Source organism: Castor canadensis, chromosome 1 (assembly GCF_047511655.1).
Source record: "Castor canadensis chromosome 1, mCasCan1.hap1v2, whole genome shotgun sequence".
NCBI classification, from domain to species: Eukaryota; Metazoa; Chordata; class Mammalia; order Rodentia; family Castoridae; genus Castor; species Castor canadensis.
Genome location: NC_133386.1, coordinates 46,677,195 through 46,696,338, shown reverse-complemented (window position 1 = coordinate 46,696,338; position 19,144 = coordinate 46,677,195).

Below are 19,144 nucleotides of genomic sequence, written 5' to 3'. Positions count from 1 at the left end.
ATATTCCTATTCAATGAGATATACCTGAATCAAAAAACAGATGTAGCTTGTCAAGACCCTTTGCCGAAAGTACCAGAACTCGAAAAAATTTCCAAATCTGCAAGATTAGGCAAGTTATTGTAATTTCAAAATTTATGAGACATCAAACACAGAGACAATATGAAACATTTTTGTATAACTTAAAATATAATTACAAGACACACATCATCTTTGTAAGTACCACAGAAAGGAAACAATACATTTCCATCACCCCCTAAAACTTGCTCCCCCCGTGTGTCCACACAATTCCAATTCTTTCCATCTAGAATGAGAGATGATTATTTGTTTATTTTTACGTATAGCTTTACTGTCTATGTATGCATTCCCACACTGTTACTGTTTAGTTTGGCATGTTTTTGAACTTTATGAGGATGAAATCATCCTCTAACAATTGTTTGTGGTCCTCTTTTCTGTTTGTTTTCATCTGGGAGATTAATTTATATATGTGTAGAACAATTTCTTTTGATTGCTGCACATTCATTTAACTACTGATGTATTTTTTGTTTACTCCCAATTTCTGGCTCTTATGAACAATACAGGGGTGAACACCTATGGACTTGTGCTCTAGTACATGTGCAAGTGAGTATGTAGAATTTGTTCTGAGGAACGGATGGTAGCACAAGGGAAGGCGCATTCCAGATTGCTAGATAATGTCAAGCATTTGTCACAGTCATTTACCAGTTTATACTATTATGAGAGTTGCTACTGATTTTTGCAATGGTAGTAGTTGGTATTTCTAATCATTAACTTTTTGTCACCCCAGTGAATAGAATATATAAGAATACCTCTCATTGTGATTTTAATTGGCATTTCCCTAATCATTAAAGGTTTTATGTATCTTTTCATGTATTTAAATCTTTTGCATATCCCTTTTTTTGAAACATCTATTCAAGACTTTTGTCATTTTTTATATTTGGGTTGTATGTATTTTTTGAATTGATTCATCAGATTTAATTATTATTTCATTTGCTTAAACCAAGGAATATTTAAGTGCCTGCTATGTTCCAGGCAAGTTCTTTGTATTTGTACTATGTTAGTGAGCTAACGACAAAGTCCTGTCTTGGAGATGTAAAGAGAATACTATGAAGAGAAAAGAGAACACTCTTAAAACACTGGAGTTGGATGAAATATTCTGTAGAAATCAGCTAGGTCCATTTGATCTAGGATGTGATTTAGTTCTAGAATTTCTTTATTAATTTTTTTGTTTGGATGACCTATCTATTGGTGATAGGGGAGTATTAACACTACCACTGTGTTGGAGTCTATATGCGCTTTTAGGTCCTTCAGAGTAAGTTTGATGAAACTGGGTGCACTGACATTGGGTGCATATAGGTTGATAGTTGTTATTTCCTTTTGGTGCATTTCACTTTGTATTAGTATGAAGTGCCCTTCTTTATCTCATTTGATCAATGTAAGTTTGAAGTCTACTTTGTCTGAGGTAAGTATTGCTACTCCTGTTTTCAGAGGCCATTGACTTGGTAAATCTCCTTCCAGCCTTTCACTCTTAGTCACTGCTTGTTTATGTTGATGAGATGGGTCTCCTGTAAACAACAGATTGTTAGATCTTCCTTTTTAATCCAGTTTGCCAAATGGTGTCTTTTGATGGGAGAGTTAAGTCTGTTAGCATTCAGTGTTAGTATTGATAGGTATGTGGTGATTCCTGTCATTCAGTTGTTTTTGTTGTTTAAGGGTTTGATTGTGTGCAGCTGAATTAATGTTACTCTCTGATTCCTTCTTTTCTTCTCCTGTGGTTTGGTGTTGCCTGTCCTCTCATGGTTTTGTTTGTTTTCATTTTCTGTTTGCAGAATCCCTTGATGAATCTTTTGTAGTGGTGGCTTTGTGGTCACATATTGTTTTAGTTTCTGCTCATCATGGAAGACTTTTATTGCTCCATCTATTTTGAATGATAGTTTTGCTGGGTAGAGTATCCTAGGGTTGAAGTTATTTTCATTCAGTGCCTGGAATACCTCACTACATGCCCTTCTTGCTTTTAAGGTTTCCGTTGGGTTTACCTTTGTATGTTATTTGTTTTTTCTCTCTTACAGCCTTCAATATTCTTTCTCTATTCTTTGTGCTTGTTGTTTTAATAATAATATGTTGTGGGGAAGTTCTATTTTGGTCCAGTCTGTTTGGTGTCCTGGAGGCTTCCTATATCTGAATGGGTATCACTTTCTCTAGATTTGGGAAATTTTCTGTTACTATTTTATTGAATATATTATGAATCCCTTTTGCTTGGACCTCTTCTCCTTCTTCAATGCCCATGATTCTCAGGTTCGGTCTTTTGATGGAGTCAGTGAGTTCTTACAGATTCCTTTCACAGAACTTGAGTTTTTTGACTAATAGCTCCTCAGTTTTTCCTTCATGTCCATTTTATCTTCAAGTTCTAAGATTCTGTCTTCTACTTGTTCTAGTCTGCTGGAGTGGCCTTCCACTGTATTTTGTGTTTCTGTTTCATTCTTTTTTTCTGAGGTTTCCAAATCATAGACACTTCCTCTTTAATATTGTCTATTTTCATCTTTAATTCATTCATCTCTCTATAGCATTCTCTGTTTCACTTTGGTATTTATGTAGGGCTCCTATGATTTCATTTATTTGTTTCTGTGTCTTCTTGTATTCTTTATTTTTGGTGTCTAGAAATTTCTTGAGGGCCTCTTGTACATTTTGGTTAACCATGTCTAGTATCATCTCCATGAAATTCTCAGTGATTACGTGCAGGATTTCTTCTTTGAGGACGTTCTTGTGGACATCATTGGGTTCCTTGGTGTCATTTATCTTTGTTTTGTTGGAGTCCAGAACTGGGTATCTGTTTTCTTCATTTCCCTATACATCAGACAAAGGACTAATGACCAGAATATATAGTGAGCTCAAAAAAACTAAACTCCCCAAAAATTAATGAACCAATAAAGAAATGGGCAATTAAACTAAAAAGAAATTTTTCAAAAGAAGAAATTCAAATGACCAAAAAACACATGAAAAAATGCTCACCATCTCTGGCCATAAAGGAAATGCAAATCAAAACCACACTAAGATTCCACCTCACCCCTGTTAGAATAGCCATCATCAAAAACACCACTAACAACAGGTGTTGGCAACATTGTGGGGAAAAAAGAACCCTCGTACACTGCTGGTGGGAATGCAAGCTAGTACAACCACTCTGGAAAAAAATTTGGAGGCTTCTTAAAAATCTGAACATAGATCTGCCATATGACCCAGCAATCCCACTCCTGGGGATATACCCAAAGGAATGCGACACAGGTTACTCCAGAGACACCTGCACACCTATGTTTATTGCAGCACTATTCACAATAGCCAAGTTATGGAAACAGCCAAGATGCCCCACTACTGATGAATGGATTAAGAAAACATGTTATTTATGCACAATGGAATTTTACTCAGCCATGAAGAAGAATGAAACCTTATCATTCCCAAGTAAATGGATGGAACTGGAGAACATCATTCTGAATGAGGTTATCCAGGCTCAGAAGACCAAAACTCACATGTTCTTCCTCATAAGAAGACTTTAGATCTAGGGCAAATACAGCAATGTGGTTGAACTTGGGTCACACGCTAAGGGGAGAGCACACACGGGAGGTATGGGGATAGGAAAGAAACCCAAAACATATTTGATGTCCCCACTGCAGAAGATCTAATAAGCGACAGAGGTCAATATGAGAAGGAGATCAGGAACTAGTGAAAAGGTCAGTTAGAGATGAATCAACTTGGAATGTAACACATTTGTACATGAAAGCAATGCTAGGAATCTCTCTGTATAGCTATCCTTATTTCAACTTGCAAAAACACTTTGTCTTATTATTGCTTATGTCTTCGCTTCAACAAAATTAGAGATAAGGGCAGAACAGATTCTGCCTGGAAACGAGCCAGAGTGGGGGGCAGATAGGGAGGGCATGGGGCGGGGAGGGGGGAGAAATGGCCCAAACAATGTGTGCACATATGAATAAATGAATAAAAAAAGAAAGGAAAAGAGTAAAGGAGAAGGTGGTATTTAATACATGAGAAAGAGTGACCTGAACACTGTGAATATGTTGAAAAGTTTTCTGAGAGTTATTTTTCCTTAACAATATTGATTGAAATTTGATAAATTTTTCAGCTGCCATTTAAAAAGCTTCTATATTTAATAAATTAACTATTATGTTGAAAATACAACCACCACCATCACCCTCAAAAAAAAGAATGAATTCAAGAATTGAGGGACAAACCACTGAGGAGAGAACTGAAATGACCCCTTACGGGGTTGGATCCTTTAGAACCTGATTTGATTGCCATGTTCAAGAACAGCACTGTTCAGTAGGAATGTGGTGTAAGGAGACTTCACTGACAGGCTCTGGGTGTCAGGGAGTCCATGAAGCTGTACTTCTGTACTTCTAGTAGGCTTGACTTTTTAGCCCTGAGGACTGGCTGAGTATCGAGAATGTAATTCATTCTCCATCCTTTAGCTAACATATTTTTTCTTTGAAAAAAAAAGTCTGTAAATACTCCTAGGTGGAATTTTTTTTTTCTCTTTTCTCAAAATACTTTGCTTTACTTTCATTATCCTTTTTTGTTTTATTTCTATTATAATTATTTGCTTGTTTACATACTGCTATGGTTTGACTGCTTCCTCCAAAACTCATGCTAAAATTTTATTGCCATTTTGATGGTATTAAGAAGAGGGACATTTAACAGGTGATTAGGCAGAGCCCTCAGGAATGGATTAGTGTGGTCATCATGGGAGTGGGTTGCTGATAAAAGTTAGACCAGATTTCCTCTATCTCTGTCTCATGTTTGCTTGTTGGCCCTTCAACCATGTTACGACCCAGATCAAAAGCCCTCACCAAATGCTCTTGGACTTCCTAGCCTCTAAAACCATGAGCCAGTCTATTCTAGCAGCAGAAAATAGACTAAGATGCCTACCTGTTACTTGAAAGCAAAGGTTACATCTTATTTACTTTCTGTGTACTGATAATTTTCTAAGCATTATCTCCTTTAATGCTCTCAATAATCTTCAGGATAAGTAGTGTGATTGTTCCATACTTTGCAGATGCCCAAACTGAGACTTGAAAATGTGTATAAAGTCTCATCCTTAGCAAAAGCTGAACCATGAATGCAGTGCTATATGCCTCCAGTGACTGATTTCCTAATCATGAAATTATAAAGACTTCCACCTATAGTAGGTAATCTCAATATATGTTTGAATGTCTCTTAATTTATTAAGAAGTAAATGGTGAATATGAGGGCATTAATTAAATGGAGCCCAAACTAGACAAGGAGAATCACAAAAAAATGAGTTACAGAGTTTTAAAAGAAAACTGTTGTTACTGAATATGCAAGTTCATTTTTCACCATTATGAAAATTTTATGAAACCACATTTCTTATGCAATATTCTACTAGCAATACAAACTATGAAAAGTTACACAAGGTACTGTAAAAGAACTGATGCCAGCACACATGGACATACTTCCCATCTGACTTTAATGCCACAGTAACATATTCCATCAGGTTTAGGCTTCATTTTCCCAGTTTCAGAGCTGTGATCACCATGTTCTAAAATGGCTGAACCAATCCTTCTGTTGTTAATCAGCAAGTTCTTTCCTTCTGTTGACTATTCCAGAGTGTCAAATGGTGAAACTAAGTCATCAGATGGCTGAGGCATCTGAATGTGTGAAGTGGTTATTCATCTCATTTGGGGTAAAAGCTAAATTTCTTACAGTGGCCCAAAGCCCTTACTATTATTTTCCCCCACACCCTCTCTGACATTGTGTCCTACTCTTGTCTCCTAAGTCATTACTCATGGGGCACACTGGCTAACCTTTCACCACTTCAAGTCCTTGCTTGAAGATCACTTTCCAATTAAGGAAATAGCTCCCTACCTACTGCAGTTCCAGTGTTTCTTTTTTATTTTTTATTCATTTATTCATATGTGGATATGCTGTTTGGGCCATTTTTCCCCCTTGCCCCCTGGTCCTTCCTCTTCCCCTCTTCCCCTCGCTTCTAGGCAGAACCTGTTCTGCCCTTTTCTCCAATTTTGTTGAAGAGTAGATATATCAATAACAAGAAAGACATATCTAGTTGAGATAAGGATCGCTATACAGAGAGATTCCTAACATTGCTTCCATGTACAAATGTGTTACATTCCAAGTTGATTCATCTCTAACTGACCTTTTCACTAGTTCCTGATCTCCTTCTCATATTGACCTCTGTTGCTTATTAGATCTTCTGCAGTGGGGACATCAAATACTATTATGTTTTGGGTTTCTTACCTATCCCCATATCTCCCGTGTGTGCTCTCCACTTAGCGTGTGACCCAAGTCCAAACACATTGCTGTATTTGCCCTAGATCTAAAGTCTTCTTATGAGGAAGAACATGTGAGTTTTGGTCTTCTGAGCCTGGATAACCTCATTCAGAATGATGTTCTCCAGTTCCATCCATTTACTTGGGAATGATAAGGTTTCATTCTTCTTCATGGCTGAGTAAAATTCCATTGTGCATAAATAACATGTTTTCTTAATCCATTCGTCAGTAGTGGGGCATCTTGTCTGTTTCCATAACTTGGCTATTGTGAATAGTGTTGCAATAAACATAGGTGTGCAGGTGTCTCTGGAGTAACCTGTGTCACATTCCTTTGGGTATATCCCCAGGAGTGGGATTGCTGGGTCATATGGCAGATCTATGTTCAGATTTTTAAGAAGCCTCCAAATTTTTTTCCAGAGTGGTTGCACTAGCTTGCATTCCCACCAGCAGTGTACGAGGGTTCTTTTTTCCCCACAACGTTGCCAACACCTGTTGTTAGTGGTGTTTTTGATGATGGCTATTCTAACAGGGGTGAGGTGGAGTCTTAGTGTGGTTTTGATTTGCATTTCCTTTATTGCTAGGGATAGTGAGCATTTTTTCATGTGTTTTTTGGTCATTTGAATTTCTTCTTTTGAAAAAGTTCTGTTTAGTTCAGTTACACATTTCTTTATTGGTTCATTGTTTTGGAAGAGTTTAGTTTCTTGAGTTCTCTGTATATTCTGGTTATCAGTCCTTTGTCTGATGTATAGCTGGCAAATATTTTCTCCTACTCTGTGGGTGGTCTCTTCAGTTTAGAGACTATTTCTTTTGTTGTGCAGAAGCTTTTTAGTTTTATGAAGTCCTATTTGCCCATCCTTCCTCTTAGTTGCTGAGCTGCTGGGGTTCTATTGAGGAAGTCCTTGCCTATACCTATTACTTCCAGAGTGTTTCCTGCTCTTTCCTGTACCAACTTCAGAGTTTGGGGTCTGATATTAAGGTCCTTGATCCATTTTGAGTTAATACTAGTACAGGGTGATAAACATGGATCTAGTTTCAGTTTTTTGCAGGTGGATAACCACTTTTCCCAACAACATTTGTTGAAAAGGCTGTCTTTTCTCCATCATATATTTTTAGCATCTTTGTCAAAAATAAGGTGGGTATAGTTGTGTGGATTCATATCCAGGTCCTCTATTCTGTTCCACTGGTGTTCATCTCTGTTTTTGTGCCAGTACCATGCTGTTGTTATTGCTATTGTTTTATAATATTAGTTTTAAGTCAGGTAGTGTGATACCTCCAGCATTGCTCTTTTTGCTGAGTATTGCCTTGGCTATCCATGGTCTCTTGTGTTTCCAAATGAATTTTAGAGTAGATTTTTCATTCTCTGTGATGAATGTCATTGTGATTTTGATTAGAATTACATTAAACATGTAGATTGCTTTTGGTAGAATAACCGTTTTTACTATGTTGATTTTACCAATCCATGAGCACAGGAGATCTCTCCACCTTCTGTAGTGTTCTTCAATCTCTTTCTTCAGGGGTTTGTAGTTCTCTTTGTAGAGATCACTCACATCCTTTGTTAAGTTTACTTCTAGGTATTTGATTATGTTTGAGGCTATTGTAAATGGAATTGTTTCCATATATTCTTTCTCAGTTTGTTCATTATTAGTGTATAGAAAAACTAATGATTTTTGTAAGTTGATTTTGTATTCTGCCACCTTACTGTAGCTGTTTATGGTCTTTAAGAGTTTTGGGGTAGAGGTTTTTGGGTCATTAAGGTATAGGATCATATCATCTGTAAATAGGAATATTTTGGCAGTTTCTTTACCTATTTATATTCCTTTTATTTCTTCTTCTTGCCTGATTGCTCTGGCTAGGAATTCCAGTACTACATAGAATAGGAGTGGGGATAGTGGGCACCTTTGTCTTGTTCCTGATTTTAGGGGAAATGGTTTCAGTTTTTCACCATTAAGTATGATGTTGTCTGTAGGTTTGTCATATATAGCCTTTACAATGTTGAGGTACTTTCCTTCTATTCCTAGTTTTCTTAGAGCTTTTATCATGAAGTGGTGTTGGATCTTGTTGAAGGCTTTTTCTGCATCTATTGAGATGATTGAGTGGTTTTTGTCTTTGTTTCTATTAATGTGCTGTGTTACATTTATAGATTTGTGTATGTTGAACCACTCCTGCATCCCTGGGATGAAGCCAACTTGGTTGTGGTGAATGATCTTTCTGATGTGTTGTTGGATTCAGTTTGCCATTATTTTATTGAGGATTTTTGCATCAATATTCATTAAGGAGATTGGCCTATAGTTCTCCTTTTTGGAGGTGTCTTTGTCTGGTTTTGGGATGAGTGTAATACTGGCTTCATAAAATGAGTTAGGCAGCTTTGCTTCCCTTTCTATTTCATGGAACAGTTTAAGAAGGGTTGGTATTAGTTCTTCTTTAAAGTTCTGATAGAATTCAGCAGAGAATCCATTAGGTCCTGGACTTTTCTTTTTTGGGAGATTCTTTATTGCTGCTTCAACTTCACTTTGTGTTATACTTTGTCTCTTTTTCTTAGTAATTTGCTTCTTCTTAAAATCACCTATCTTATTTGGGTCAGTGATGTTTGATACTGTAGCTCTATGCTCTGCCCACACTTTTTATGAGCGGTCAGTTGTAAGGTGCTGAGATGCTTTACAAGTTTCACAGATTCTCTGTCCTTGGATCCTGGTTTATTGTGATAGTTTTTACCTGATTTACCTGACTACAGTCTCTCCCTTTTCTAAGCTTTCCTGTCTGCTAAAACACTGGTTCTTACATCCTGACTGAGAGATCCTTAGTGTTTGTCCCACCAAAGCACTCTGAGCTGCACGTATTGAGGAAAGACACTACTACTTAATTTCTGAAACAAGAAGCTGAATTGCTTGTTACACAATAGAGATCCGGGCTTGTAGGGCACAGTATCTTTAAACAAAAAAATGTGCTGAGTTTATATGGAGTTTTGGGAAGTGGTAGATTTGGGGAAATTTCTGGACTTGTAGAAGTGGGAATTGTGAATTAGAATTTTAAGCAAGGAAATGTAATTACTGGAATGGAATTATTGTAGATTTACTGAGTGTGTAAGTGTGAGACCACATTGACTGAGTAGCTTTCAAAATCATAGTCATTAAAGCACAGGTATCCTTGGTCAATTGTGACAGGTTTTGATTTGGTTCTAGTTGTTTCTTATTTGAAGCTTAAGTGTATGGACATTTCTGTGACCCAAATTCCTTTTTTGAATTTGCAAGCTAGAAAATTTTTATTTTCACATAAGTAGAGAGACTGCATCTAGTTTTTCTCCCAAACTTAATGTAGTTTTTGGGCTTATTAAACAGATCTAAATCCCTTTGCCTGTCATTCATGGAATTAAAAACCTATCTTCTCATATATGCTTATTTTTTCAATATTCTCTCATATAAAATCTCTGATTTAATTAGGCATTCTACTATCCTACCATACCCAGTACTATCAGTATGAAGCACATCAAGCTTAGTTGCACTTCTCCACTCAACTGATTGTCTTTTCTCTCATTATCTCAATGCCAGGTCTGGAGTTTGATTTTACTCTACCTACAAGCTAATATCCTATTCCTGAATCATGGGAGTTGGCAAAAGAGATGAAATTTCTGGGCCAATGGCAAAAGCTGCATTATTCATAGCAGAGCAAACAGCATGAGCTCATGCTTGCATTGGTTCTCCTTGTCCCTAAGTTTTATGGCTAAGGTGGGAACTTGCACACACAGTCAGATGTATTACTGGAGAGAACATTGATCTTGGGGATTATCATTTCATTATAAGTAAAAATTAAGCCTGTTGTTCATTTAAGATCTTGCTTCATCTTTCAAGGTTACATGATATGAACAACCCTGAAAAATGGCTTGAATTGAAAATAGTCACATCCTTGAATTCTTGGCATGTTAGCAGATGTGAGAGCAAGAGAGACCTCAAGAAAACTACCTTCCAACACAGTGTATTTTCTGTCTTCCAATTCCTATTTTAAATTGCACTTCCTCCTCAATGTGTCCCGCAACTACATTGATCCATAGCAACTTCCTTCTCAACACTGCAGCAACTTCATCTCTCACACTCATGTACACTTGATTGTGTACCTTTTTGTATCATAGTAGAACTATGTGTTTTCTTTTCCCAGCATGATTTTTAAAATTGGGGAAAATTAAAAAAAGTAATTTTGGACCAGAAGGTGAGGCGCAGTGAGGATGGCTGCCTCAGTGCCGAAACTTCTTCTGCCAGCACTGTAGGAGGCCAGGGAAGGGATGTAAAGTGCCTTGTAGGTTTTGGGTTTAATGGTCGTAGGAGAGTGAGGATCAAATCTAGCAAAGAGTCCATGCAAGTGAAAATGAACTTCAGTTTTGTGAAGACATTGGAGACAGTCATATTAAAGAAGATTGACTTTAAACAGGGAAGAAGCATTTGCCAGAGGCTCCTTCACTGAATTTGTGAGTATGCAAGTGCTGGCGTTTATTGTGAGAAAATCATGGGATCCTTGAGAAGTTCCTTCAGAGTGTTTTCCTGCAGAGAGCTCCAGAATGTCATCATTCTGCATTCTGAAAGGATCTTCCTTTATTAACTTCGAGAAAGCCCACCTTGTGTTCCAGAGAGCATCTTACTGTGTTTCGCAACCTACTCCCAAAATCCTGGACTGAGGAGATGCTCCTGCCTTCATGTGGAGACAGAACTTCAGGAATGTGTCATATTTGCAGACATAATGTGTATATATCAGGACCAAGACTACCCTTAAAGAACAGCAGAGATAGATTAAAGATGGCAGCTAGAGGGAGGAAGCAGAAAGCATGCCTCTTACAGCGAAATCTTGGAGAGACCCTGGAGACACACCTTGCAGGCAAGGCCACCGAGAAGAGGCAAAACTTTGAGCCCTCCACACCTCCAGCCGGCACAGAAATCTCCACTTCACATTAAATTGAGAAACCAGGAGGGCCCCCAGGCCGTCAGATGCCCGTGCCCAGACTGCTTGGGAAGATGTGGACAAGATGAGCTAAGTGGTACGTGGTAAGTCCACAGACAACCCTGGGCCAGATCAACATAGACCCATGGACAGACTGACCCCCACCCAGGGAAAAAAGAGAAACTGAGTAATAAGCACTAAGAACAATAAAGACACGTAGCAAAGAGGGTGGGGCACCCTGAGCGCCAAAGGGGGAAAGGGGAATCCTTCCCGGAACTGTAAATAAACAAGCCAGGCCTGGCCAGAGAGGGCGGGAGCCAGGATGCACCCAGCAACCAGGAGCGGGAAAGCTTGTGAGAGTGGCAGAAGGAGGAAAACTCCACAGGAGAGGGGAGAAGACCCACTGCCCATGTGAACTGTACACAAACACGCAGGCCTGAGGAAGCAGGTGCAGTGTCACCTCCCCCAGTGTGCTTGGAAAGAGGAAAGCTTGTAGCAGTGGCTCACGCACAGGAGAACTCTGAGTACACAAAGCCTGAGGGGTCAAGTTGAGTGGTAAGCTCACCCCAGAGATCTCCATAAATAATGCTGCCAGCAACAGCAGTCTGACAGCAGCAAGCAGGAAGGCCACAGCTGCAGATAGCCATTCACAGACCTGTCTCTAGACTCTTTTTTTTCCTCTCTCCCTACCTTTGATGAGAAAACAACCAAACTACACCTGCATGCTGAAAAATTTACTGAAACTGTATTGCATTTGAACTTAGGATACTTGGTGGTTTTTTTGGGTTGTTTTGGTTTTTTTTTTTTTTTGCAGTTTTGTTCTACTTTATGTCTCTCCTTTGATGAGAAAACTACAGAACAACATCTGAGGCACCATCTCCAGGATTGGAGGCTGTGGGATGAACACCAAAATTTTTAAGACTGAAACTTCATTGCATTTGAACATGGAGGGTTTTTTTTATTTTTCATTTTGTTTTATTTTATACATTTTTTAAAAATTTTTATTCTTATCTTTACTCTTTTTATTTTATATTTTCAATCCTCTCTCTGTCTCTCTAATGCCTTTTCATTTTATGGTTGATTAGTACACTGTCTCTCCCTCTTTATATCTTTGAAACTTTTTTTGCTTGTTTCTTTGTTTTATTTTTTTACTTGATTGTTTTTCCCTTTTCCTTTAACTTCATTGATTTCCATCCCCTCTCACCCTTCCATTCTAAATATCACTAGTGCTATTATTAAAAGCCAGAAAATACTTAATTGCACACAGTACAGGGACAATAACAACACCAAAGGCAATGATGGGAAGACAGAAAAACCAGGGAAACCAGTTTCCCCACAGCAAAAAATTAGTACAGGAACCAGAGGGAAATGAAGAAAACAGATACTCAGATCCAGACTCCAACAAAAGGAAGATAAACTTTGCCAAAGAACCCAATGAAGCCCACAAGAACAATCTAAAAGAAGACATCCTACAGGTAATCAATGAGAATTTTATAGAGATGACACTGGATATGGTCAACCACAATGTACAGGAGACACTCAAGAAATTCCAAGACAACAAAAATAGAGAATTTGAAAAAGCAAAAGAAATAAAGGAAACCATAGAAGCACTGTATAAACACCAAAGTGAAATAGAGGACACAATTAATAAAGAGATAAATGAACTCAGGACAAAAATAGACAACATTAAAGAGGAAAGGACACAGGATATGGAAAACCTCAGAAAAAAGAACGAAACAGAACTGCAAAACAAAATGGAAGGCCAATCCAGCAGAATAGAACAAACAGAAGACAGAATCTCAGAACTTGAAGATGAAAATGGTAATTAAAGGAAAAACCGAAGAACTATTAATTAAACAACTCAAGACCCATGGAAAGAAAATGCAAGAACTCACTGACTCCATTACAATGTGAGTCAATGCCCTGTATAGCTATCCTTATCTCAACCAGCAAAACCCCTTGTTCCTTCCTATTATTGCTTATACTCTCTCTACAACAAAATTAGAGATAAGGGCAAAATAGTTTCTGCTGGGTATTGAGGGGGGGAGCGGGAGGGGGTGGAGTGGGTGGTAAGGGAGGGGGTGGGGGCAGGGGGGAGAAATGAACCAAGCCTTGTATGCACATATGAATAATAAAAGAAAAATGAAAAAAAAAAAAAAAAAAGACCAAACCTGAGAATCATGGGACTGAAGAAGGAAAAGAGGTGCAAGCAAAGGGAATGCATAATATATTCAACAAAATAATAACGGAAAATTTCCCAAATCTACAGAAAGATATTCCCATACAGATGCAAGAGGCCTCCAGGACACCAAACAGACCAGATCAAAGTAGAACTACCCCACGACATATCATCATTAAAACAACAAGTTCAGAAACTAAGGAAAGAATATTGAAGGCTGTAAGAGAGAAAAAACAAGTAACATACAAATGTAAACCCATCAAAATCACAGCAGACTTCTCAACAGAAACATTAAAAGCAAGAAGAACGTGGGGTGAAATCTTCCGGGCACTGAATGAAAATAACTTCAACCCCAGGATACTCTACCCAGCAAAACTATCATTCAAAATAGATGGAGCAATAAAAGTCTTCCATGATGAGCAGAAACTAAAACAATATGTGACCACAAAGCCACCATGAAAGGACAGGCAGCACCAAACTACAGGAAAAGAAAAAGCAAGAAAGTAGAGAGTAACCTCAACAATCAAACCTTCAAACAACTAAGACAACTAAATGACAGGAATCACCACATACCTATCAGTACTAACGCTTAATGTTAATGGACTTAATTCCCCCATCAAAAGGCACCACTTGATGAAATGGATAAAAAAGAAAGCTCCAACAATTTGTTGCTTACAGGAGACCCATCTCACTGACAGAAATAAGCATAGGCCTATGATGAAAGGCTGGAAGAAGATTTACCAAGCCAATGGCCCCCAAAAACAGGCAGAAGTAGCAATACTATTCTCTGACAAAGTAGACTTCAAACCTACATTGATCAAACGAGATAAAGAAGGACATTCCATACTAATAAAAGGGGAAATAGACCAAAAGGAAATAATAATCATCAATCTGTACGCACCCAATGTCAATGCACCCAATTTCATCAAAGATACTGTGAAAGACCTAAAAGTATATATTAACTCCAACACAGTGGTTGTGGGAGACTTTAACACCCCATTATCATCAATAGATAGGTCATCCAAGCAAAAAATCAATAAAGAAATCCAAAATCTAAAATATACAATAGATCAAATGGGCCTACTTGATGTCTACAGAACATTTCATCCAACTTCTACAAAATATACATTCTTCTCAGCTGCCCATGGAACCTTCTCCAAAATAGATCATATCCTAGGGCACAAAGCAAGCCTCAGCAAATACAAGAAAATAGAAATTATACTGTGCATACTATCTGATCACAATGCAATAAAACTAGAACTCAACAACAAAAGTAAAGACAAAAAACATGCAAACAGCTGGAAACTAAATAACTCATTACTTAATGAACACTGGGTCATTGATGAAAAAAAAGAGGAAATAAAAAAGTTTCTAGAAGTCAATGAATATGAAAACACAACCTACCAGAACCTATGGGACACAACAAAGGCAGTCCTGAGAGGAAAGTTTATAGCCATGAGTGCATATACTAAAAAGACTGAAAGATCCCAAATCAATGACCTAATGACACATCTCAAACTCCTAGATAAACAAGAACAAGCAAATCCCAATACAAATAGAAAAAGAGAAATAATAAAAATAAGAGCTGAAATCAATGAAATAGAAACAAAAAAAAACCATACAAGGAATTAATGAAACAAAAAGTAGGTTCTTTGAAAAAATAAACAAGATCAACAGACCCCTGGCAAACCTTACTAAAATGAGGAGAGAAAAAACCCAAATTAGTAGAATCAGGAATGCAAAAGGGAGATAACAACAAACACCATGGAAGTCCAGGAAATCATCAGAGACTGCTTCCAGAACCTATATTCAAATAAATTTGAAAATCTTAAAGAAATGGACAGATTTCTAGATACATATGATCATCCAAAACTGAACCAAGAGGAAATTAATCACCTGAATAGATCTATAACACAAAATGAAATTGAAGCAGCAATCAAGAGTCTCCCCAAAAAGAAAAGTCCAGGACCTGATGGATTCTCTGCTGAATTCTATCAGAACTTTAAAGAAGAACTGATACCAACCCTCCTTAAACTGTTCCACGAAATAGAAAGGGAAGGAAAACTTATGAAGCCAGCATTACACTTATCCCAAAACAGGGAAAGACACCTCCAAAAATGAGAACTATAGGCCAATCTCCTTAATGAACATTGATGCAAAAATCATCAACAAAATAATGGCAAACCAAATTCAACAACACATCAAAAAGATTATTCACCACAACCAAGTAGGTTCATCCCAAGAATGCAGGGGTGGTTCAACATACAAAAATCAATAAACGTAATAAACCACATTAACAGAAGCAAAGACAAAATCCACTTGATCATCTCAATAGATGCAGAAAAAGTCTTCAACAAGATCCAACACCACTTCATGATAAAAGCTCTAAGAAAACTAGGATTAGAAGGAAAGTACCTCAACATCATAAAACCTATATATGACAAACCTACAGCCAACATTATACTTAATGGAGAAAAACTGAAACTATTCTCTCTAAAATCAGGAAGTAGACAAGGATGACCACTATCTCCACTCTTATTCAACATAGTACTGGAATTCCTAGCCAGAGCAATTAGGCAAGAAGAAGGAATAAAAGGAATACAAATAGGTTAAGAAACTGTCAAAATATCCCTATTTGCAGATGACATGATCCTATACCTTAAAGACCCAAAAAACTACTCTGAAGCTTCTAGACATCAATAGCTACAGCAAGGTAGCAGGATATAAAATCAACATAGAAAAATCATTAGTATTTCTCTACACTAGTAATGAACAAACTGAAAAAGAATATATGAAAATAATTCCATTTACAATAGCCTCAAAAAAAATCAAATACCTAGGTGTAAACCTAACAAAAGATGTGAACAACCTCTACAAGGAAAACTATAAACTTCTGAAGAAAGAGATTGAGGAAGGCTATAGAAAGTGGAGAGATCTCCCATGCTCATGGCTTGGTAGAATCAACATAGTAAAAATGTCTATACTCCCAAAAGTAATCTACATGCTTAATGCAATTCCCATCAAAATTCCAATGACATTCATTAAAGAGATTGAAAAATCTACCATTAAATTTATATGGAAACACAAGAATAGCCAAGGCAATACTCACTCAAAAGAACAATGCTGGAGGTATCACGATACCCGACTTCAATCTATATTACAAGGCAATAACGATAAAAACAGCATGGTACTGGCACAAAAACAGACATGAAGACCAGTAGAACAGAATAGAGGACCCACATATGAAGCCACACAACTATAACCAACTTGTCTTTGACAAAGGCACTAAAAATATACGACGGAAAAAAAGCAGTCTCTTCAATAAAAACTGCTGGGTAAACTCGTTAGCAGTCTGCAAAAAACTGAAACTAGATCCATGTATATCACCCTATACCAAGATTAACTCAAAATGAATCAAAGATCTTAATATCAGACCCCAAACTCTAAAGTTGATACAGGAAAGAGTAGGAAATACTCTGGAGTTAGTAGGTATAGGTAAGAACTTTCTCAATTGAACCCAGCAGCACAGCAACTAAGAGATAGCATAGATAAATGGGACCTCATAAAACTAAAAAGCTTCTGTTCATCAAAAGAAATGGTCTCTAAACTGAAGAGAACACCCACAGAGTGGGAGAAAATATTTGCCAGCTACACATCAGACAAAGGACTGATAACCAGAATATATAGGGAACTTGAAAAACTAAATTCTCCTAAAACTATTGAACCAATGAAGAAATGGGCAAGTGAACTAAATAGAATGTTCTCAAAAGAAGAAATTCAAATGGCCAAAAAACACATGAAAAAATGCTCACCATCTCTAGCAATAAAGGAAATGCAAATTAAAACCACACTAAGATTCCACCTCATCTCTGTTAGAATAGCCATCATTAGCAACACCACCAACAAAAGGTGTTGGAGAGGATGTGGGGAAAAAGGAACCGTCTTACACTGTTGGTGGGAATGTAAACTAGTACAATCACTCTGGAAAAAAATTTGGAGGCTACTTAAAAAGTTAAACATTGATCTACCATTTGATCCAGCAATACCACTATTGGGGATATACCCAAAAGACTGTGACACAGGTTACTCCAGAGGCACCTGCACACTCATGTTTATTGCAGCACTATTCACAATAGCCAAGTTATGGAAACAGCCAAGATGCCCCACTACTGACGAATGGATCAAGAAAATATGGAATTTTATGCAGTCATGAAGAAGAACGAAATGTTATCATTTGCTGATAAATGGATGGAATTGGACAACGTCATTCTGAGTGAGGTTAGCCTGGCCCAAAAGACCAAAAATCATATGTTCTCCCTCATATGTGGACATTAGATGAAGGGCAAACAGAACAAGGGGATTGGACTTTGAGCACATGATAAAAGCAAGAACACACAAAGGAGGTGTGAAGACACCTAAAGAATTGGCTAGCATTTGTTGCCCTCAATGCAGAGAAACTAAAGCAGATACCTTAAAAGCAACTGAGGCCAATAGGAGAAGGGGGACCAGGAACTAGAGAAAAGGTTAGATCTAAAAGAATTAACCTAGAAGGTAACACACGTGCACAGGAAATTAATGTGAGTCGACTCCCTGTATAGCTATCCTTATCTCAACCAGCAAAAACACTTGTTCCTTCCTATTATTGCTCATACTCTCTCTTCAACAAAATTAGAGATAAGGGCAAAGTAGTTTCTGCCAGGTATCGACAGGGTTGGGGGGAGAGGGATGGGAGGAGTGAGTAGTAAGGGAGGGGGTGGGGGCAGGGGGGGAGAAATGACCCAAGCATTGTATGCACATATGAATAATAAAACAATAAAAATTAAAAAAAAAAAAAAGAACAGCAGAGCCCTACAGTGCAGACCCTCATCAAAATGAGGACAATTACCTGTAATGACTAGGATGCATCCTGGAGCAGCAGTATTCATCTCTTGGGAACCAGATAGCGCCCTTCAAGTAATGACACTGATAACAACTTTTCAGCCAAAGCTGTGTGAGTACCTTTTATTCCAGTATGAATAGTTAAAACAGTCTTAGACAGAGATATAGTCTGGTTGGTCCTTATTTTAGTTCTTGTTCTGGAAGAGGTTCTATAGTTGGTATCTGAACTCATTGTCACCTGGCAGCTGGACCTTCCTGAGGAGGTTCTACTGTTGGAAGTAGTTTCTGTATCTTGTCATGAAGATGTTATCAGTTCTGTCTTTTCTGAAATCCAAGGTGATTGCAAAGTTACTGCAGAGATTGGTTTAGAACAAAGACAGAAAGATATAAAATGAAGGAGAGATGCCATACTTTTCTCCCTCTTTTAGAACTTCTGAGTAAGGAGTCCATGTAGTTTGAGCACCTCTTATAGTACAATGGTATATTACCTCATTTTCAAAGCTCATATGAAGGAAATGCCTTGGATAGTTATTAAAATTGATGTTTTTTTTCAAGGAGATGATCACTAGAGGGTCCTATTCTGCCATTTTGCTCTGTCCTATCCTAACATTCACCTATTTTTTGTATTTTATTTTTATTTTATTATTATTAATTTCATGGTTCTGGAATTTGAACTCATGGTGTGAGGCTCTCTTTTTTTAAATTTTATAAAACTTTTTTTTGTTTTTTTGATTTTTTTTGCCTGGATAACCTATGTATTGGTGAGAGTGATATATTTCAGTCACCAACTATCATAGTCTTGGAGTCTGCCTGTGCTTTTATGTCTGATAGTTCT